General features: G+C 38.5%; 1 long non-coding RNA gene across 1 annotated transcript; it reads left to right on the top strand.

The window, feature by feature from the left end:
* The first annotated feature begins 16,101 nt into the window (after window positions 1-16,101).
* Window positions 16,102-20,164, top strand: LOC148567406 (uncharacterized). The gene is made up of 9 exons (XR_015880864.1): window positions 16,102-16,436; window positions 16,605-16,663; window positions 16,876-17,027; window positions 17,143-17,245; window positions 17,493-17,605; window positions 17,819-17,920; window positions 18,407-18,478; window positions 18,664-18,796; window positions 19,760-20,164. It is a non-coding gene; the product is annotated as an uncharacterized LOC148567406 (long non-coding RNA).
* Window positions 20,165-22,480: the final 2,316 nt, after the last annotated feature.

Genomic DNA, 22,480 nt, shown 5'->3' on the forward strand with positions numbered 1-22,480 from the left:
CGAGATTGATCGCCAATGGTCCGCTCATCTGCTGAACTAGCAGAACTGATCGTCAAGATAGTGACGTTAAAGAAGAGCTTATCAGGAGGCAACCCGATGTTTTCGTATCCTTTAGTTTGAATTCCATTGATTCATTTTTATTTATTTATTTGAGTTTATTTTATCTGAGTTTCTACTGTTTTTCCTTTGTTTTACGTGTGTCTTGATCATGCATAAAATTAAAAAACAAGAACCAGTACACTTAGAAGAATTTTTTACCACCCTGGAGAGCTTAACTCGGCCTAGGTTGTGCCAAACTTGGGACTTCCAAGTTTGGCACCATATGCCACGCACAACTTGGAATTCGCTCCTGGAGGGTTTGCACCAGATTTCAGCTTTTCCAAGTTTGGCGCCAGGAACGACGTCATAAGGAAGCAATTGGGGAAGAGGTGGCGCCAAACTTGATGGTTTAGAGTTTGGCGCCACTATCATGTACAAAAGAGAACTTTTTGCCGGGGGGCACCAAATTTGGCCCCCCTAGAGTTTGGCGTGGGTTTTCTCTAAAAAAAAGAAAAAAAAGGAAATTTTTAGCATTAATTTTTATTTTCCGCTTTATTTTTCACTTTCTTATTTCCCCCACTCTCTCTTCCCCTTTGTATTTTTTTAAGTTGCTCGGGGACAAGCAAAAGTTCTAAGTTTGGTGTTCTTGCTTTGCTAGTTTTCTTCTATTTATTTCATGGCACCAAAGACCACTCAACCCTCCAAGAAGAGAAAATAAAGGAACGAGCCACCGGTTCTCATGATGCACGGAGATTTCACTCTAAATTGCATGAAGAGCACTTCCTTGAGGTTACTAGTAAGAGGCCTATATTGCCGGAAGTGCGATTTGCATTCTAAGCGGATCAATATGCGGAAATTCAGTACCAAATTCAGAGACAAGGATGGCATTTAACTTTTTTTCAGATTAAAAGGCCCAAAACTGGCATTTAACGCCAGCTTCATGCCCCTTTCCAGGCGTCTAGCGACCAAAGATGAACGTGCCTGACAAACACCCGTGTCTACTTGGGTTCATGTGAATACTTCAATGGAAAGCACGACTTCATTGGGGACTTCTCGAGACACCAGTTCAGCCGATTTACGGGGAGATTAGGGTCTCTGTGGTAGAGGCTAGAACCCAAAGATGCAGCATTCTCTGATCCGAAAGATCCGACCTTGTCTGTGGCATTTTGAGTAGGATCATTAAGGAGAATGGACTGTACGCGTTTCACCCTCAAGCAGAGATGGATCCACACTAACCTCAGGGGTTCAGATCCGGAGGAGTATTGACGACCTCTCAATAAAGGCATTAACCATTTACAGCGTGCCATTGAAGAAATCATTCACAAGCAGAGAAAGCAGTAATACTAGAGTTAATTCAGAAAGACAAAGCAACTCCAATCCATAACCATATTCCTATTACTGATTTTATCCTAATACAACTCGGTATCCAACAACTTCTGATTCGCTTGACTAAGACCTACAAGATAACCATAGGTTACTTCAAACCACAATCCTCGTGGGATCGACCCTAACTCACTCAAGTATTTCTTGGACAACGCAGTGCACTTGCTGGTATAGCTGTACGAAAGTGTAGGGATTCGTGCACCAATGATTCAGGAATTCTATGGGAATCTGTGGATCACATACAAGATGTATCTGGAGTTAATGAAAGGAACAACAAAAGTATTGTGAGAGGACGAACCATTAATTTTAGTACAGAGACTGATGAGCGGATATTTTATACGCTTTTTGGGGATAATTTCATATAGTTTTGAGTATGTTTTAGTTAGTTGTTAGTCTATTTCTATTAGTTTTTAGGAAAAATTCATATTTCTGGACTTTACTATGAGTTGTGTGTTTTTCTGTAATTTCAGGTATTTTTCTGGCTGAAATTGAAGGAGCTGAGCAAAAATCTTATTCAGGCTGAAAAAGGACTGCTGATGCTGTTGGATTCTGACCTCCCTGCACTCAAAGTGGATTTTCTGGAGCTACAGAACTTGAAATGGCATGCTTCCAATTGCGTTGGAAAGTAGACATCCAGGGCTTTCCAGAAATATATAATAGTCCATACTTTGCACAAGAATAGACGACGTAAACTGGCGTTCAACGCCAGTCCTCTGCCCAATTCTGGCGTCCAGCGCCAGAAAAGGATCAAAAGCTGGAATTGAACGCCCAAACTGGCATAAAAACTGGCGTTCAACTCCACAAATGGCCTCTGCACGTGAATTGCTTAAGTCTCAGCCCCAGCACACACCAAGTGGGCCCCAGTACACACCAAGTGGGCCCCAGAAGTGGATCTCTGCATCATCTATCATAGTTTATCCAATTTTTGTAAACCTAGGCTACTAGTTTAGTATTTAAACAACTTTTAGAGACTTATTTTGTATCTCATGACATTTCAGATCTAAACTTTGTATTCTCTGACGGCATGAGTCTCTAAACCCCATTGTTGGGGGTGAGGAGCTCTGCTGTGTCTCGATGAATTAATGCAAGTATTTCTATTTTCCATTCAAACACACTTGTTCCTATCTAAGATATTCATTCGCGCTTAACTGTGATGGAGGTGATGAGCTGTGACACTCATCACCTTCCTCAAATCATGAACGTGTGCCTGACAACCACCTCCGTTCTATATACGATTGAATGAGTATCTCTTAGATTCCTTAATCAGAATCTCCGTGGTATAAGCTAGAACTGATGGCAGCATTCATGAGAATCCGGAAAGTCTAAACCTTGTCTGTGGTATTCCGAGTAGGATTCAAGGATTGAATGACTGTGACGAGCTTCAAACTCTTGAAGGCTGGGCGTTAGTGACAGACGTAAAAGGATAGTAAATCCTATTCCAACCGGATCGAGAACCAACCGGTGATTAGCCGTGCTGTGACAGAGCACGTGAGCGTAGTTTTCACTGGGAGGACGGAAGGTAGCCATTGACAACGGTGATCCACCAACACACAGCTTGCCATAGGAGGACATGCGTGCGTGAATCAGAAGACAGAGGAAAGCAGAGATTCAGAAGATAAAGCATCTCCAAAACTCCAACATATTCTCCATTACTGCATAACAAGTAACCTTTAATTTATGCTCTCTCAGTTATTCACAATTCAACTGATAAACATAATTGACTTTCTGACTAAGATTTACAAGATAACCATAGATTGCTTCAAACCAACAATCTCTGTGGGATTCGACCCTTACTCACGTAAGGTATTACTTGGACGACCCAGTGCACTTGCTGGTTAGTGGTACGCGTTGTGAAAAGTGTGATTCACAATTCGTGCACCAAGTTTTTGGCGCCGTTGCCGGGGATTGTTTGTGTTTGAACAACTGACGGATTATTTTGTTGCTTAGATTAGGAAAAAAAAAATCTTTCTTTTTGGTTTAGAGTCTTTTATTATTTATCCCTTGTTAAAACACTTTAAGTTTATAACTCAGTTAGTTAGAACGTGGTGTTTATGTTCATGGTAATTGGCTATCATAATTTTTTTTAAACCTTTTTCAAAAATAATTTTTCTATTAAATCCTGTGCCAAACTTTAAGTTTGGTGTTTTCAAAAATAATCTTTCTTAAAATTTTCGAAAATTCCATAACTCATTTGGCTAGAGCGTTAATCTGTGTTCTTGGTAATTGGGTTAGAGTCTTTTATACTCTTTTCAAAAACTTCTTTTTCATAAATAATATTTTCTCTATTAAATTGTGTGCCAAACTTTAAGTTTGGTGTTTTCTTGTTGAATTCCCTTTGGTTTTCGAAAATTTTGGTGGTTTTCTAAAAATTTTAAGTTTGGTGTTCTTTCTTCATGTTCTTGTGTTCTTGTGAGCCTTCAAAGTGTTCTTGAGTTTTCCTTGTGTCTTGATCTTAAAATTTTTAAGTTTGGTGTTCCTTGGTGTTTTCTCTCCAAAATTTTCAAAAACAAGGAGCATTAGATCTAAAAATTTTAAATCTTGTACTATCTTATTGTTTTTCTCTCTCCTCACTAAATTCAAAAATATCTTTTCAAAATTTGTTTCAACTAACTAACTAACTTTTTGTTTGTTTCTTAACTTTTTCAAAACTACCTAACTAACTCTCTCTCTCTCTAATTTTCGAAAATATCTTCCCTCTTTTTCAAAAATTTCTGTTTTTTTTTAACTAATTATTTTTAATTTTTTTTTACGAAAAAAAAATTTTAATTTCAAAATTCAAATTCTTTTTAGTTATTTTATTTTATTTAAGTATTTACTTCTTATAAAATAAAATAAATAAAAAGGTAAATCAGTCCAAATTATATCCATATATCCATCATGGACATAAGTGGAAATGAACAGTCCAGGAGGACTCTGGGGTCATATTCTAACCCCTCTACTGCTTCATATGGGAGTAGCATATGCATACCCTCCATTGGAGTTAGTAGCTTTGAGTTGAATCCTCAGCTCATTATCATGGTGCAGCAAAGTTGCCAGTATTCCGGTCTTCCACAGGAAGAACCTACAGAGTTTCTGGCACAATTTCTACAAATTGCTGACACAGTACATGATAAGGAAATAGATCAGGATGTCTACAGACTATTACTGTTTCCATTTGCTGTAAAAGATCAAGCTAAGAGGTGGTTAAATAACCAACCTAAGGCCAGCATAAGAACATGGAAACAGCTGACAGAAAAATTCCTGAATCAGTATTTTCCTCCAAAAAGGATGACACAGCTAAGGCTGGACATCCAAGGCTTTAAACAAGGAGATAACGAATCTCTTTATGATGCCTGGGAGAGATACAGGGAGATGTTACGAAAATGCCCCTCTGAAATATTTTCAGAGTGGGTTCAGTTAGACATCTTCTACTATGGGCTTACAGAAGGAGCTCAGATGTCTCTAGATTACTCAGCTGGTGGATCTATCCATATGAGAAAGACAATTGAAGAGGCTCAAGAGCTCATTGATACAGTTGCCAGGAATCAGCATCTGTATCTAAGCAGCAACCCTTCCATGAATGAAGAGGTTAAAACAGTAACTGCTGAATTCAGTACTGTAAAACAAGCTGCTGAATTCAATCAGCGATTGGATTTTCTAACAAAGCAGCTAGCTGAATTCAAGGACAGGCTACAGGAGACAAGGATAGCTAATATACATATGGACGAACAGTTTAAGCAAACAAAGCAGCAGCTATCAAGGCAAATAGTAGAAGAATGCCAAGTAGTTCAATTAAGAAGTGGGAAAACATTAAATACCCCACCTCAAGGCATCAAAAATTCAAGAAATGAGCGACCCACCAAAGATTCACCTGAGGACAGTAAGAGCCCAGGGAAAAATAATTCTGGCACTAAAACGCCAGAAAATGGGTGGAAGGCTGGCGCTGAACGCCCAGACCATGCCCAAAACTGGCGTTCAGCGCCAGAAACAAGGCAGGATTGGCGTTCAACGCCAGAAATGGGCAAGAATCTGGCGTTGAACGCCCAAATGGGGCAGAATCCAGTGTTGAACGCCCAAAATGGGCACATTCCTGGCGTTCAGGCGCCAGGAACAGACAGTGAGCTGGCGTTTAACGTCACTCCAGCTTCTGACTCTGGCACTCAATTGCCAGTGAGGGATCAGACACACACAAGTGCTAATAACAACCCCTCTAAAAAGGCTTCTTTAACCACTAAGGTTGAGGAATATAAAGCCAAGATACCTTATCCTCAAAAACTCCGGAAAGAGGAGCAGGATAAGCAATTTGCTCGCTTTGCAGATTATCTAAGGACTCTTGAAATAAAGATTCCATTTGCAGAGGCACTTGAGCAAATATCTTCTTATGCCAAGTTCATGAAAGAGATCTTGAGTCATAAAAAGGAGTGGAGAGAAACAGAAAGAGTTCTCCTCATTGAAGAATGCAGTGCAGTCATTCTGAAAAGCTTTCCTGAAAAGCTTAAAGACCCTGGGAGTTTTCTGATACCATGCATATTAGAAGGTGATTGCACCAAGACAGCTTTATGCGATCTTGGGGCAAGCATCAACCTGATACCTGCATCCACTATCAGGAAGCTTGGCTTAACTGAAGAAGTTAAACCAACCCGGATATGTCTCCAACTTGCTGATGGTTCCACTAAATACCCATCAGGCGTGATTGAGGACATGATTGTCAGAGTTGGGCCATTCGCCTTTCCCACTGACTTTGTTGTGCTGGAAATGGAGGAGCACAAGAGTGCTACTCTCATTCTAGGAAGACCCTTCCTAGCAACTGGACGATCCCTCATTGACGTCCAACAGGGGGAAATAACCCTGAGAGTCAACGATGATGAGTTCAAGTTGAACGCTGTCAAAGCCATGCAGCATCCAGACACATCAACAGACTGCATGAAAGTTGATCTTATTGACTCTTTGGTAGAAGAGATCAACATGGCTGAGAGTCTCGAATCAGAGTTGGAAGACATCTTTAAAGATGTTCAGCCTGATTTGGAGGATTCAGGGGACATGAAAGAGCCTCTGAACTTTCTTCTGAAAGAGGAAAAACCTCCTAAACCCGAGCTCAAGCCACTACCACCATCCTTGAAATATGCATTTCTGGGAGAAGGTGACACTTTTCCAGTGATCATAAGCTCTGCTTTAAATTCACTGGAAGAGGAAGCACTTATTCAAGTGCTAAGGACACACAAGACAGCTCTTGGGTGGTCCATAGGTGACCTTAAGGGCATAACACAGCTAGATGCATGCACAAAATCCTATTGGAGGATAATGCCAAACCAGTGGTTCAACCACAGAGGCGGCTAAATCCAGCCATGAAGGAAGTGGTGCAGAAAGAGGTCACCAAGTTACTAGAGGCTGGGATTATTTATCCTATTTCTGATAGCCCCTGGGTGAGCCCTGTTCAAGTCGTCCCAAAAAAGGGAGGCATGACAGTGATTCATAATGAAAAAAATGAACTGGTTCCCACAAGAACAGTTACAGGGTGGCGCATGTGTATTGACTACAGAAGGCTCAATACAGCCACCAGAAAGGATCATTTTCCTTTACCATTCATAGACCAGATGCTAGAGAGACTAGCAGGTCATGATTATTACTGCTTTTTGGATGGCTATTCAGGCTATAACCAGATTGCAGTGGATCCCCAGGATCAAGAGAAAACAGCATTCACATGCCCATCTGGAGTGTTTGCTTATAGAAGGATGCCTTTTGGGCTATGTAATGCGCCTGCAACCTTCCAGAGATGCATGCTCTCTATTTTCTCTGACATGGTGGAAAAATTTCTGGAAGTCTTCATGGATGACTTCTCAGTGTATGGAGACTCATTCAGCTCCTGTCTTGATCACCTGAAACTTGTTCTGAAAAGATGCCAAGAAACCAACCTAGTTTTAAACTGGGAAAAGTGTCACTTCATGGTGACTGAAGGAATTGTTCTTGGGCATAAAATCTCAAACAAGGGAATAGAGGTGGATCAAGCAAAAATAGAGGTAATTGAAAAATTACCACCACCTGCCAATGTTAAGGCAATCAGAAGCTTTCTGGGGCATGCAGGATTCTATAGGAGGTTTATAAAGGATTTTTCAAAAATTGCAAAACCTCTAAGCAATCTGCTAGCTGCTGACACACCATTTGTGTTTGACACAGCATGCCTGCAGGCGTTTGAAACGCTGAAAGCTAAGCTGGTCACAGCACCAGTCATTTCTGCACCAGACTGGACATTGCCATTTGAGTTAATGTGTGATGCCAGTGATCATGCCATTGGTGCAGTATTGGGACAGAGGCATGACAAGCTTCTGCATGTCATTTATTATGCCAGTCGCGTTCTAAATGATGCCCAGAAAAATTACACAACCACAGAAAAAGAACTACTTGCAGTGGTTTACGCCATTGACAAGTTCAGATCATACTTAGTAGGATCAAAAGTGATTGTGTATACTGACCATGCTGCTCTTAAATATCTACTCACAAAGCAGGATTCAAAACCCAGGCTCATCAGATGGGTATTGCTTCTGCAAGAGTTTGATATAGAAATAAGAGACAGAAAAGGGACAGAGAACCAAGTGGCTGATCATCTGTCCCGGATAGAGCCAGTGGAAGGGACGTCCCTCCCCTTTCTGGAGATCTCTGAGACGTTCCCTGATGAGCATCTATTTGCCATTCAGGAAGCACCATGGTTTGCCGATATTGCAAACTATAAAGCTGCACGGTTCATACCCAAGGAGTACAATAGAATACAAAAGAAGAATTTAGTCACTGATGCAAAGTACTACTTGTAGGATGAACCCTATCTCCTTAAGAGATGTGCAGACGGAATTATCCGTAGGTGTGTCCCCAGAGAGGAAGCACAGAGAATCCTATGGCATTGCCACGGATCTCAATATGGAGGCCATTTCGGAGGTGAGCGAACAGCCACCAAGGTCCTCCAATGTGGCTTCTATTGGCCCACACTCTATAAAGATTCCCGAGAGTTTGTACGTAATTGTGACAGTTGCCAAAGAGCTGGTAATCTGCCTCATGGTTACGCCATGCCTCAACAAGGAATCTTGGAAATTGAGTTGTTTGACGTATGGGGAATTGACTTCATGGGACCTTTTCCACCATCATATTCAAACACTTATATTCTGGTGGCAGTTGACTATGTATCAAAATGGGTTGAGGCTATTGCCACACCCACCAATGATACTAAAACAGTGCTGAAGTTCCTCTAGAAACATATCTTTAGCAGGTTTGGTGTCCCTAGAGTGTTAATCAGTGATGGGGGCACTCACTTCTGCAATAAACAGCTTTACTCTGCCATGGTTCGGTATGGAATTCGCCACAAAGTGGCCACACCATATCATCCACAAACCAATGGGCAAGCTGAAGTCTCTAACAGAGAATTAAAGAGAATCCTGGAACGGACAGTAAATACCCGTAGAAAGGATTGGGCAAGGAGCTTGGATGATGCTCTGTGGGCTTACAGAACAGCATTCAAGACCCCTATAGGGACCTCTCCATACCAACTCGTTTATGGTAAGGCATGCCACTTGCCCGTGGAACTGGAACATAAAGCCTACTGGGCAACCAGATTCCTAAACTTTGATGCCAAATTAGCAGGAGAAAAATGATTGCTCCAGCTAAATGAGCTAGAGGAATTCAAATTCACAGCTTTCGAAAATGCCAAGCTTTATAAAGAAAAATAAAAAAAATGGCATGACAGAAAGCTGTCATCTAGAATCTTTGAACCAGGACAGAAGGTCCTGTTGTTTAACTTTAGACTCAGGCTATTCCCCGGGAAACTGAAATCCCGGTGGAGGGGACCATACGTGATTACAAGTGTGTCACCATATGGTTATGTGGAGCTTCAAGATATTGATTCTGATAAGAAGTTCATTGTCAATGGATAGAGAATTAAGCATTATCTTGAAGGCAACATTGAGCAAGAATGCTCAAGGCTGAAGCTAGATTAAAAGCTCAGCAAGGTCCAGCTAAAGACAATAAAGAAGCGCTTGCTGGGAGGCAACCCAGCCATGGGGCAACAATCCTCTAAGCATTTTGCCCTATTTTTATTTTTATTTTTATTTGTTTATATAAAGTTCACTGACACTAAGGTAAAGAATCATTTGCATAAGTTTACAGGGTTACAGAAGGAATCTACACACAAAACAGAGATAGGGAGCTTACTGGCAAGAAAACGCCAGTGAAGGCCATTTTGGGCGTTCAGCGCCCAAAATGGGCATCCAGTGGGCGCTGAACGCCAGTAAGGATAGCTATCTGGCGTTCAACGCCAGAAAAGGGCAACAACTGGGCGTTGAACGCCCAGGAGAGCAGCATTTAGGCGTTGAACGCCCAAAACAGGCAGTGTTTGGGCGTTCAAACGCCAGGATGGTGGGGAGGAGCTCTCCTTCTACCCATCTCCTTCTTTTTCTTTTGCTTGAGGACAAGCAAAGCTCTAAGTTTGGTGTGCTTATCCGTGATCACTAAGATCATGTCCCCTAGAGGAAAACAACCCACTCCAAGAGGAGCAAGGGCGTGATTTAAAGGAACTGAAGCGCCAGAAATTCTCTCTTGAAGGACCAAGCACCTCACAGACTAGAGGAACATCCACTTCCCAAACCTCAAGGTTGTTGTGTTCTAATCTTTGCCTTAACTCTGTGATAACTGTTCTTATTTTAATTTTACCTTAGGAGTCATATAGTAGTAATTAGTATCTATTTTGATTTTATCTCCAATTAAGCTATAGTTTATTTTTCTCATCATCAGCAAACATGAATAAAGTAGTAGATCTTTTGAATAAGAAGCAATAAAATTTCGAGTTTTAATAAGAGAAATTCTAATTAGTTAAATGTGGTGGCAATGCTTTCTGTCTTCTGAATGAATGCTTGAACAGTGCATATATCTTTTGAATTTGTTGTTTAAGACTGTTAAATATGTTGGCTCTTGAAAGAATGATGAACATGAGACATGTTATTGAGAATCTGAAAAATCATAAAAATAATTCTTGAAGCAAGAAAAAGCAGCAAAGAACAAAGCTTGCAGAAAAAAAAAAAAAAAAAGAAAGAAAGAAAAAAGAGAAAGCAAGCAGAAAAAGCCAAAGCTCTTAAAACCAAAAGGCAAGGGCAAAAAGCCAAAGCCCTTAAAACCAAAAGGCAAGGGTAATAAAAAGGATCCCAAGGCTTTGAGCATCAGTGGATAGGAGGGCCAAAAAGGAATAAAATCCTGGCCTAAGCGGCTAAATCAAGCTGTCCCTAACCATTAGTCTTCTATTTTATTTGTCTAGTTGGTTGAGGACAAGCAACAGTTTAAGTTTGGTGTTGTGATGAGCGGATATTTTATACGCTTTTTGGGGATAATTTCATATAGTTTTGAGTATGTTTTAGTTAGTTGTTAGTCTATTTCTATTAGTTTTTAGGAAAAATTCATATTTCTGGACTTTACTATGAGTTGTGTGTTTTTCTGTAATTTCAGGTATTTTTCTGGCTGAAATTGAAGGAGCTGAGCAAAAATCTGATTCAGGCTGAAAAAGGACTGCTGATGTTGTTGGATTCTGACCTCCCTGCACTCAAAGTGGATTTTCTGGAGCTACAGAACTCAAATGGCATGCTTCCAATTGCGTTGGAAAGTAGACATCCAGGGCTTTCCAGAAATATATAATAGTCCATACTTTGCACAAGAATAGACGACGTAAACTGGCGTTCAACGCCAGTCCTCTGCCCAATTCTGGCGTCCAGCGCCAGAAAAGGATCAAAAGCTGGAGTTGAACGCCCAAACTGGCATAAAAACTGGCGTTCAACTCCACAAATGGCCTCTGCACGTGAATTGCTTAAGTCTCAGCCCCAGCACACACCAAGTGGGCCCCAGTACACACCAAGTGGGCCCCAGAAGTGGATCTCTGCATCATCCATCATAGTTTATCCAATTTTTGTAAACCTAGGCTACTAGTTTAGTATTTAAACAACTTTTAGAGACTTATTTTGTATCTCATAACATTTCAGATCTAAACTTTGTATTCTCTGACGGCATGAGTCTCTAAACCCCATTGTTGGGGGTGAGGAGCTCTGTTGTGTCTCGATGAATTAATGCAAGTATTTCTGTTTTCCATTCAAACATGCTTGTTCCTATCTAAGATGTTCATTCGCGCTTAACTGTGATGGAGGTGATGAGCTGTGACACTCATCACCTTCCTCAAATCATGAACGTGTGCCTGACAACCACCTCCGTTCTATATACGATTGAATGAGTATCTCTTAGATTCCTTAATCAGAATCTCCGTGGTATAAGCTAGAACTGATGGCAGCATTCATGAGAATCCGAAAAGTCTAAACCTTGTCTGTGGTATTCCGAGTAGGATTCAAGGATTGAATGACTGTGACGAGCTTCAAACTCTTGAAGGCTGGGCGTTAGTGACAGACGCAAAAGGATAGTAAATCCTATTCCAACCGGATCGAGAACCAACCGGTGATTAGCCGTGCTGTGACAGAGCGCGTGAGCGTAGTTTTCACTGGGAGGACGGAAGGTAGCCATTGACAACGGTGATCCACCAACACACAGCTTGCCATAGGAGGACATGCGTGCGTGAATCAGAAGACAGAGGAAACCAGAGATTCAGAAGATAAAGCATCTCCAAAACTCCAACATATTCTCCATTACTGCATAACAAGTAACCTTTAATTTATGCTCTCTCAGTTATTCACAATTCAACTAATAAACATAATTGACTTCCTGACTAAGATTTACAAGATAACCATAGCTTGCTTCAAACCAACAATCTCCGTGCGATTCGACCCTTACTCACGTAAGGTATTACTTGGACGACCCGGTGCACTTGCTGGTTAGTGGTACGTGTTGTGAAAAGTGTGATTCACAATTCGTGCACCAGAGACCATCAGACAAACTCTCCAATTACCACTCATTGACCGTGAAGAAAAAGAATGCTACAGTGAGAGGGTGAACAGAGATCAGAAATTGGAGTAAGTGCTCGCTGACATATGCATTCTAGATGCCCAGTGGAAATTGGGGGCAAAGGGGAAGCCATGCCATCTTAAGAGCAGTGACTTGATCCCTTTGGCTAGAGGATGGCTCCACTTTATCTGCCGGTCTATCATAGCCACAAGCAACCGGTCCGAGTGCACTAGGGACTGGGCCATTCTGATTCACTGCATTATAAGAGGAGAGGTAGTGGAAGTGGAGGACATTATTGCTCAGCAAATCTATCATGTCACCACCAACACCATTCAGAATATCAGGTTAGGCTTTCCACATCTCATCTATGGTCTCTGTGAGGCCGTTAGGGTAAAGATAGAGAATAATTTCCCTATTTCAGTCAAGAAACCTGTCATGAAGAAGACTATGGAACTAGGCAGGGAATATCAAAGGCTCCCCAAAATAGAACAATCTGAAGAAGAAGCTCAACAGGAGCAGCCACCACTGCCTCAGGGACACTACTTTCCACCCAAAGAATACTGGCAGCAGCTCACATCTTCCATTGAGCAGATGAGGATCACACGAGACAGTCGCTGGCAGCAGTACACTACGTCTATAGAGGAGATGAGGGCAACACAGAACAGCCGTGGGGAGCATCTTTGTACCACCGTTGATGAGATGAGAGCTGCTCAGGACTTTCAGCCGCAGGAGATTTATCAGCTGAGACAGGATTATAGCTGCCTGAGAGGATGATGAGTCCATATTTTCTTATGTATTTTGGCTTGATTTGGACGGATTCTACCACATGAACTCACACTTAAGCACCAAAATAGCATACTTTTGTGTTTGATCCCTGATTTGATCTTAAATGTGAAAACATGCATTTTCATGCTTAGATTAGTGATTTTTAATTCCACCTTTGTGCCATTCAATGTCGTGATATGGTTTGTGAGTGATTTCAGGCCTTGGAGGCAAGAATGGATAGCCAAAAGTGGAAGGAAGCATGTACAAGGGAGAAAACATGAAGAAAATAAGGAAAAGCACACACAGCAAAGTGTGCGTACGCACAGCCCTGCGTGCGCGCACACAAGTGAGAATTTCCATGTGTGCGGACGCACGCACCTGTGCGTACGCACAGGTCAACATTCAGCCAAGCGTGCGGATGCACGCATATGTGCGTCCGCACAGGTCCCACCACGTGATTTCATTAATGATGTGCGTGCTTCTCGAATTCTGAGGCCTTTTGGGCCATTTTGGGAGGCTTGGATGCTGATTTTGAAGTGCTATATGAGGGGAGAATCAACACATATGAAGGCATTAGGACTTAGACTTTATATTTAGATTGTTTTCATAGTATTAGGAGTAGGAGTAGTGTGGAGTAGAAAGCTTTTCTAGGGTTTATCAATTTCCATTGTAGCATTTTATAGCAAGCTTTGATTTTGGGTTTTTACTTCTTCAATTGTAAGTAATCTCAATTTCTTCTTTAATTCAAGCACTTTTACTTTCACTTCCTTTTGTTTCAAGTTACTTTGTCCATATTGCAATTTTGTGTTTCTTGAAGTTTTGATCAATGAATTTTATGTTTCATGTTTTCTTTATGTTTGATTGCTTGTTTATGTTTGGTTTTGTTGATAGTTGGTTATAGTTTTCCATTTTACTTTGCAATTTTTCATGTTTTAATTTTATGCACACAAGGTGTTTGTGAAAATGCCAACTTAAGATTCTGAGTAGATTTTCCCACCTTGGCTTATGGTTTGAGTTCCTAGGACACTAGAGTCATAATGTCCGACATTTAGTGGTAATTCTTGGGTAGTAGTTGACTCTTGTTTCCATTGACGCTAGCCTTTTATCAATTAGTTTGATAAGTTGGTTAGGACTTACGGATTAAGGTCAATTATGCTTGCTTGACTTACTCCTCGATGGTTGGGGTTAACTAGGCAAGATTGACTCATGATAATTACCATAGTTGTGGTTATGGCGATGACATAATTCCTTGGATGCTCATTCCCAAGTCAAGGTTCTTTATTGCATTCATTGGATTTTCACTAGTTTTGATCTTGTCTTCTCTTTACTTGCTTTAACTACAATTTTGAGCATTTCTTAGTTCTGTTATTGCTTAGTTCTTTTAATCTTTCGTTCTTTGATTGAAAAAACCCCTTTGTCCCCTTAACAACTGAAAGCGTAATATTTTATTTGCATTCCTAGGGAGAACGACCCGGGAGCTAAATACTCTCGGTTTATATTTTGTATTGGATTTATTATTTGATCTTGGGAATCAATTGTTGGTTTAGACTATACTTTCAACGATGGAATTCTATTTTGTGAAAATCTAGACTAACAATAGTTCTCATACGTCAGAGGACCATACGGAGCACAGCCTAAGGAGAGAGATCCCCACCAGGGAGATCGAGGTGGCTTAGTTCCTTTCACTTCCTATATTATTTTGCTATTTTTATGTTAGGTTCCTATTTTCTGCTGTTTTATTTTAGTTATTGCATGATCATTTGTTATTTCAATTTCTAGGTTCTAGTTTAATTTGCTGTTTTTATTTTTTGTTATTTGCTTTTAATACTGAAAAGTGTCTCATGTATTGCTCACTGATCTTGAATTCAAAAGAAAAGGAAGAATAAAAAGGTGTATTGCATGAGAAAAAGATTTTATAACAAAGAGTAGTCTTACTTACTCAAATGTGATGGTGTTCTTTGTGATTCTGAATGCATGACATGAACCGTGCATTTTTGGATTTGAATCAAGGGATGTTGATGTATAAGGAACAGGAATTTAGAGCACTATTATGAATTCTCTGAAGTTAGTGAAAGCTTAATCCTTGAAGCAAAACAAACAGCAACAGAAAAATAAAAAGCAAGGTCCAAGGCTCTAAGCATCAATGATTAGGGAGGTCAGTCATGATTAAAAGCTTAAAGAGTTGTTTCCCTAGCCATATGCTTGTGGTGTTTTTGTGTCAAGTAATCCTTGAGATAGAACACTAAGAGTTGAGATCGACTGCATTTAACAGAGTATGCCAAAGGCTTTGAGCACCACTGTCTGGGAGCAACTGAAAGAAAAATCAAAGCTTAAAGAGAGTTCCCCAGTTAAGTGCTTGTGGTGTTTTCATGTCAAGTAAAGCTTGAGACAAAACATTTAAAGTCACGGCTAGGCTCAAGATGCAAAGCACCAAAGAAAAGAGAATTAAAGGATATTTGCTGTGTTCAAGGATTAAACAAAAGTATAAAGATTAAAGAATTCATAATAGTATCCGGATTCTAATTCCGAATGACAGTGACATTCCTCTAATTCAAAGGAGAGTGAGATACCAAAACTATTCAGTATTGCAATAGTTAAGCCCCACTTCAAGAAGAGACATGAGCCTAATTGAACTCTCACTCCTCATGCAAATTCACATCTAAAATATGTATTAGTTCTGTTGCTTGAGGACAAGCAACAATTCAAGTTTGGTGTTGTGATGCGTGAGCATCTCTTCTATCTTTTCCTAGTGAGTTTGCATTTGAATTGTTAAGTTTAGTCAAGATTTAAATCTATTTTAGACACTATGAATGCTACTTTGAATTGTGTGCAATTCTGTTTATTTTAGGTAGCGTTTTGGACGATTTTAACAGAGTTTGCGTGAAGAAATGAAGTCGCCACAAAAACCACTACAAGATTTATATATATTTGTGGGTATTTTTTAGTGGGGGTTTTTAAAAACCTCTTCAATATATTTTATATGTGGCATTTTGATAAATTCCCACCAAATACCTAACAATAAAATCCTACTGTTATCAATTATCACATAATTAAAATTTCTTTCAAAATCCAAGAAACAATCGAAGAGAAAGAAGAGAAGGGTGAGAGCTCATTGAAACCCTAAAGCTCTCCATTGCCATCTCCATCGCCACCATCACCGCCATCGCCGCCGCTAAAGTTAATCTCCTTTCTGCTTCTGCCATAAAGCTACTGAAATCGAGCCAAGGCGCTTCCTTCATCAACGCGTTTTCAGATCTAATTGCAACGCCCAAGCCTCTGAGATCGAGAGAAATCGCTTCTTCGGTTAACTCTCCTTGGCCAATGACGCTCGTGTTCTCCATCGACATTCTATCCTTTCTGTACGCTCTTTTTTTCACTCATTTTCAATTTTTGGTTCTCCTTCTCTTTTTTCTGTTTATTTGTTTTCTTTGTTTTTAATTCTCAGATTCTGAATGATTTGTTATGTGATATAACATTTGATGAGTTTTATTATCTCTTGGTTGATAACATTGTTTCAAATTCTCAAGCACTCCAAGTGTTCGATGAATTGTTTATTCTCAACTACTCCAAGTGTCATGAAAAATAGGTACAACCGGGTAACTGAAACTTGTGATTTATCTGCAGATTTTTTATGACTAGTATGATACTAAATTGCTTGAAATAATCAATTCAAAGTGTGTTCATGAATAGATTCAGTAATAATATTGTAAGAACTAATGAGAAGGTTCTTATTTATAACAATCATTCTTTTCCACCATTTTAAATGTGACATTACACTGATGTGATGTCATTTTTTAGGAGAGGAATGAGAGGCTATTTTATAAGATTCTGATTGATAACATGGAGGAACTGCTTCTTATTGTTTACACTCCAACTGTTAGAGAAGCCTGCCAGAAATATGGAAGCATTTTTCGTTGACCGCAGGGTCTATACATTAGATTGAAAGTGAAGTATGGTTTTTTATTTATATTTATTGTTCTGTTTTCATCATTTAGCCTTTGAGGTGAAAAAAAGAAAGAAAGAAAGAAAGATAAGAAGAGATACTAAGTGTTTGAGACTCTACAGAGGCTAGATCCTTGAAGTAATGAAAAACTGGCTAGAGAAAAGCACTCAAGTTGTTGTCACTAATGACGAGCAAATCTTAGGACTCGGAGATCTTGGTTTCCAGGTAAACATAGATACTAATTGTGGTTTCTTTCTTATTTAATTTGAAGTTTGTTGTTTGAATTTCCCATCATCAATGCATCTCTATCTAGTTTATTTTGATATATTAATATTTGTATATATTTTATTTTGCAGGTTCTTGTTTTCACAGATATTAGTCTTGAGAAAGCTATTGAGTTCAATGATTTTTGCCACACTCATCAGCTTTCTATTGCTTTTATCAAAACTGAAGTTAGAGGTTTTTTTTGCAGAGGAAAAGCCAGTTCTGGACTCAGAACTTTGGCATGCATGTGCTGGTCCCCTTGTTTCTTTACCTGCAGTTGGGAGCCATGTGGTATACTTTCCACAAGGTCATAGTGAACAAGTATGTTGAAATATGATATTATTATTATTATTATTATTATTATTATTATTATTATTATTATTATAAAGTGATGATCATTTTTCTGGGATTGAGGATTGTTTCTTGCCTCTTGTCGCTTTATCTTGTATTCTTGTTGCCTTAGCTTAGCATGATCTGATTTAATCCTCTTGGAAGCTCTAATTTAACTAGGCTGATTTTTTCTAATTTTTCCAGGCGAAGTTTCTAATATGTTTCAACTCAAAATATTTTCAGGTTGGTTGATATTTCTGACTGTATTGAGGCACAGTTATCTAATCACAAATCCTGATGCGGAAGGTAATTAATTAAATTTGTCCACCTAAGTTAAATTCTTAACGAAAAATTATTAGAGTTCTCAGTATATTATAACTCTTACATTGATGTATTAATTGAATTACAAATTATTAACGAGTGTCATAATAAAATTATTTTAACCTATGTGGCATAAATTGATTGGAGTTATGTTACTCTTAGAACACCTAATAACAACTCATTTTCCATAAAGATACGATTAATTCATCCATATTTATGTTATCACTTATCAATTTTGGATGTTCATATATATATATGCATTGATTGAATTTGTGAGGGCCTTCAATGATTCCAATAATCAAATTAAATATTAGTGAGCCCCTGCTATAGTTGGTCTAATGTTGATTGTAGCAATAAACATATTATATCTCTAGGTTCACAATCTGTATATATATATTCTTTTTTTTTTTGTTCCCTTTCTTTTTCTTATTTGGTTTTGAGTTTTGACAATGCATTAGTTGCTTCTTGTAGGAACTTGGCATCAAAAGGGTTTTCTAGAACACTTTCTCCCTCAATTGCCAAATTAAAATACTTGGTTAGCTTGTATGTTGTTACTGTCATAGATTCACATTTTTTATGAGATTTGATAATTCTGATATTGTACGAATCCAAGAATCAGATTACCATAACTTATCTCAAGTAGATTAATGGTTTTACCTCTTGAATTTGCAAAAAAAATGATTATTTGATTTAGTGCTCTTGGCTGATTTAAGACCGTGCTAATGCAGAATATGCCTTGCTTCCAATTCCTAAGGTTTCTATGATCTTCTGAGAAAGAGAAAGCATTTCAAGACTCTTCAGACAAAAATACAGCAGATGGTTTGTTTAGAATTAGTAAAGCTGATTCTATCAAGAAACAAGGTACTTGTGTCAGTCTTTCATCTTGATGAAATATAACTATATAATGCATCAAATTATTTCTTGTCTTTTTCTAGTGAAATTAAAGCTTTTATATATATATATATATATATATATATATATACATATATATATATATATATATATATATATAACTTATGTATGCAGCTCTTCTCCATGCTAGATAATTGGTTTGACTATTACAGGATTGGATTTGTTATCCCTGAATTTATTTTATTTCCTTATTTCAATGTGGTGATTTATTTTTTATTTGATATATGTTTGTTTCACTTGATTTTATTTATTTATTTATTTATTTGTTGTGTGTGAAAGTGGTTTCTTTTTAGCTGGTTATTAACTTAAACCCTCCCTTTCAGTTTGGTTATTTCTTTATAATTCTTTCTTCATTTTCTCTATAGGAAGATATTATTCTGAGTTGGGTTTGTAAAGATGATTGATCCTTTTAAGTCGAGGTGTTTTCCACAACTTGCGCAGTTTAGTGCATTGCATTTGGCAGGCTATTGCAAAGGTTATTTTGTTGATTGTGATATCAATGATTAGTTGATGAATAAGATAGATGCATGACATACATTATTCATCATTAAGATGAAACAACTTTGTTTTTTCAAACATTTTTCCATTGCTTTATTCTGTGATTCAATTGGCTTAAGTGAGTTTGAAATGTGGGAACCCTTCATATATCACTAAATGCATTTATTTTTCTAAATTGTGATCCCAAAATTGCACAATAGAAATCCTTATCTGGCCCTTTATCTGAGGTAATTTACAACACTAGTATTACAAATATTAACCTGAATATTCTTCTTGCTGCCTATATTTTCTTTTTCTCTACATGTTCTTTTGCATATTTGTGGATGTGTCTGAGCCTAAGAGCCGAAAAAGAAGAGCTCAATTTCATTTAACATTGCTTCTAATAACCTTTGCTCTTTGTTGTTTTTGTTGTAGGTATGAGAAGGACATGCTTGTATTTATTGGCTACAGTCACAATGTGACTGTAGAAGAAGATGAGCAACTAAGACAACTGAAGTCAGTCACTGGAAGGAGAAAGAGATTAATGGGACCGAGAGGAGATTGCTTGGAGGCTGCCCGTTAACTCCTAGCTTCCCTGTTACTTAGAGCACTTGGTTAATGCAGGATGAATTTTGTTAAACTTGTTGACCAATTATATGATATTTTTAGTATGGTTGAAAAATATACTCCCTAAGGGTCTTCTAGGATTGCATTCATATTTTCATTGAGATTTTTATGTAATTAGATGATATTGAAATATTGAAGTTGTTTTATTTTACTTTTTAAAGAAAAACAATAATAGTTATGTAGAAGAATATCATATGAAATTATGTTTGGAACTATTGACATTGCGAATTTTTTTATATATAAAGTTATGTCTTATATTGAGGAATTATGTTATAAAAGATTTTGTTTTTAAATTTTGATATTAAAAAATAAATTTTTAATTTGAGAATATGTAAATTAGATGAGATTAATGAATGATTTGAAATTAAAAATAAATAAATAATTACAGGGTTGTGGAGGTTTGAAACTCACACAAAATAGTTCATTTTTATTAAATTAAAAAATCAATTTATGGGGGTTTTAAACTGTCACAAAAGTGATTTAAAATTGTCACAAAAGTTTAATATAAAACCCTCATTAAACACACACAAAACCCCCACTGAATAAATTGTGGAGGTTTTTAAAAACCTCCACAAAAGACCTCGTGGCACCTCAAATTTTATGGGTTCTAGAAACCTCCACAAACTATTTGGTGGGGATTATAAACCTCCACAATATAGGAGAAAAAACATCCACAAATAAACAAAAATCTTGTAGTGAACTAGGAGCACTATGCAAACCCCATTGCTTGCTGACTCGTTGAAGCCAAACTTGGATCCTCCAAGTTTGGCTCCAACCAAGAAGACTCCAAGGAACACTTGCTGACCTGCTGAAGCCAAACTTGAGAAACCTCAAGTTTGGCGCCAACCAAAGAGAGTTGAAGAAAGCATGCTGGCTTTGTCTATTGAAGAAAGCATGCACCAACCAAACTTGAGAAACCTCATTCCGCAATTTACAGTTTTTCAGAATCCTAGTTTTCTCCCTGAACCATGAGCAACTAAACCTCCACTATTAAGATTAGGAGTTTTGTCTATTGTATGGATTGATACTATTATTTTTCTATTTTAATTCATGTACTGATTCTATTTCAAGAATTGTTTTTCGTTCTTTATCTTATTAATCTGGGTGGAACGGAAGTATGACCCTTGTTCTCATTGAGTTCTTGTATAACTTGGAAAAGCTCTTAACATGAACAACAGCTTGAAAATAATTTCTCCTAAATTTCTAATTATCTGGACTTAACGGGATACATGACATATAATCCTCTTATATTTGGGTAATTAGGGTTTCTGTGGAATATAAACTAGAATTGAACTTCACCCTCTAATTGGAATTAAGTGACCAAGGAATTCGTAATTGATAAAGGTTAGAGGAGACTAAAAAGGTCTAAGGAATTAGGGTATAGTCACATATAGTTTGCCATGAATTGAATCTTGCATGATTAAAATAGTTAGTAAGAAAAGTTAATCCGGAAGATTGATATCTCTGAAACCTTAACTGTTTTCTCCATATATATTTCACCTCAATTTACTGCTTGTTCTCTGATTCTCTGAATTACTGTTTGATGGAATTGAACTCTCAACACTCTTTTCTATTTGTCTAACTAAGTAAATCACTCAATCATTGTTGCTTAGTCCATCAATCCTTGTGCGATCAACCCTCACTCACTTGAGGTATTACTTGGTACGATCCGGTGTACTTGCCGGTTAGTTTGTGGACTTTAAATTATGCACCAGGCCATACGAGTTATGTGGAACAAAATGTAAAAGACCTAAAGAAGAGTGACGATTTTGCCTGTAACATCATCTTGTCCAGGAGAAGAAGGGATTATAGAGACTGGTTCGGCCGACACAACAACAGAGGCCGTAAGAGAGGTCTCCACAGTAGCAGGTTCAGGTTTGGCTCCCGAGGTGGAGGTTTGCCCAACCTGTGGCCCTAAGGTCTTTCGATCTACTGGAGGCTCCTCATCATCATCATCCTCGGGTGCCGGAACTATCTTGCAATCTACTACTATGTTGTCCACACTGAAGAGGGAAAGGTCAAGGTCGGGAGCCAAGACCTTGATCTGAGCTTCCAAGTTCTCGAACGTCTCGTCCATTCCCAAAGTAGCTGTCTCCTGAAAGTCAGCAAGTTGATCTTTTAGTTTTTAATTCTCCTCCTCTAGTGCCAACCTCTCCCCAAACACACGGGTATGGCTCTCCTGGAATTTCTTGGCCTTCCCCTCGGCCAAAGCAACAGCAGCCTCCGACTTGTTGGTTCTCTCCTGAGCTCTCTCAAGGTCGGACCTCAAGGCCTCTCTCTCCTACTCCAGGTCCTTCTTTAACGCATTCAGCCTTTCCACATCAGCACGGGCCGACACTAAAGCGCTCGCTGTAAAACTTAGATAATTAATAAATAATTAACTCATAAATTAATATTTATTTTAGAAAATTAAAAAATGGAATTTTATAGTTTAATAAAATAGAACTAATTAAAACAAAAATTTTGACACCAAATTTAAAGAATTCAGCCTAAGATTGGGCCGAACAGTCTAAACCGGGCCAACCGGAC

This window comes from Arachis ipaensis, chromosome B4, assembly GCF_059453495.1.
Source record: "Arachis ipaensis isolate K30076 ecotype BB chromosome B4, ASM5945349v1, whole genome shotgun sequence".
NCBI lineage: Eukaryota > Viridiplantae > Streptophyta > Magnoliopsida > Fabales > Fabaceae > Arachis > Arachis ipaensis.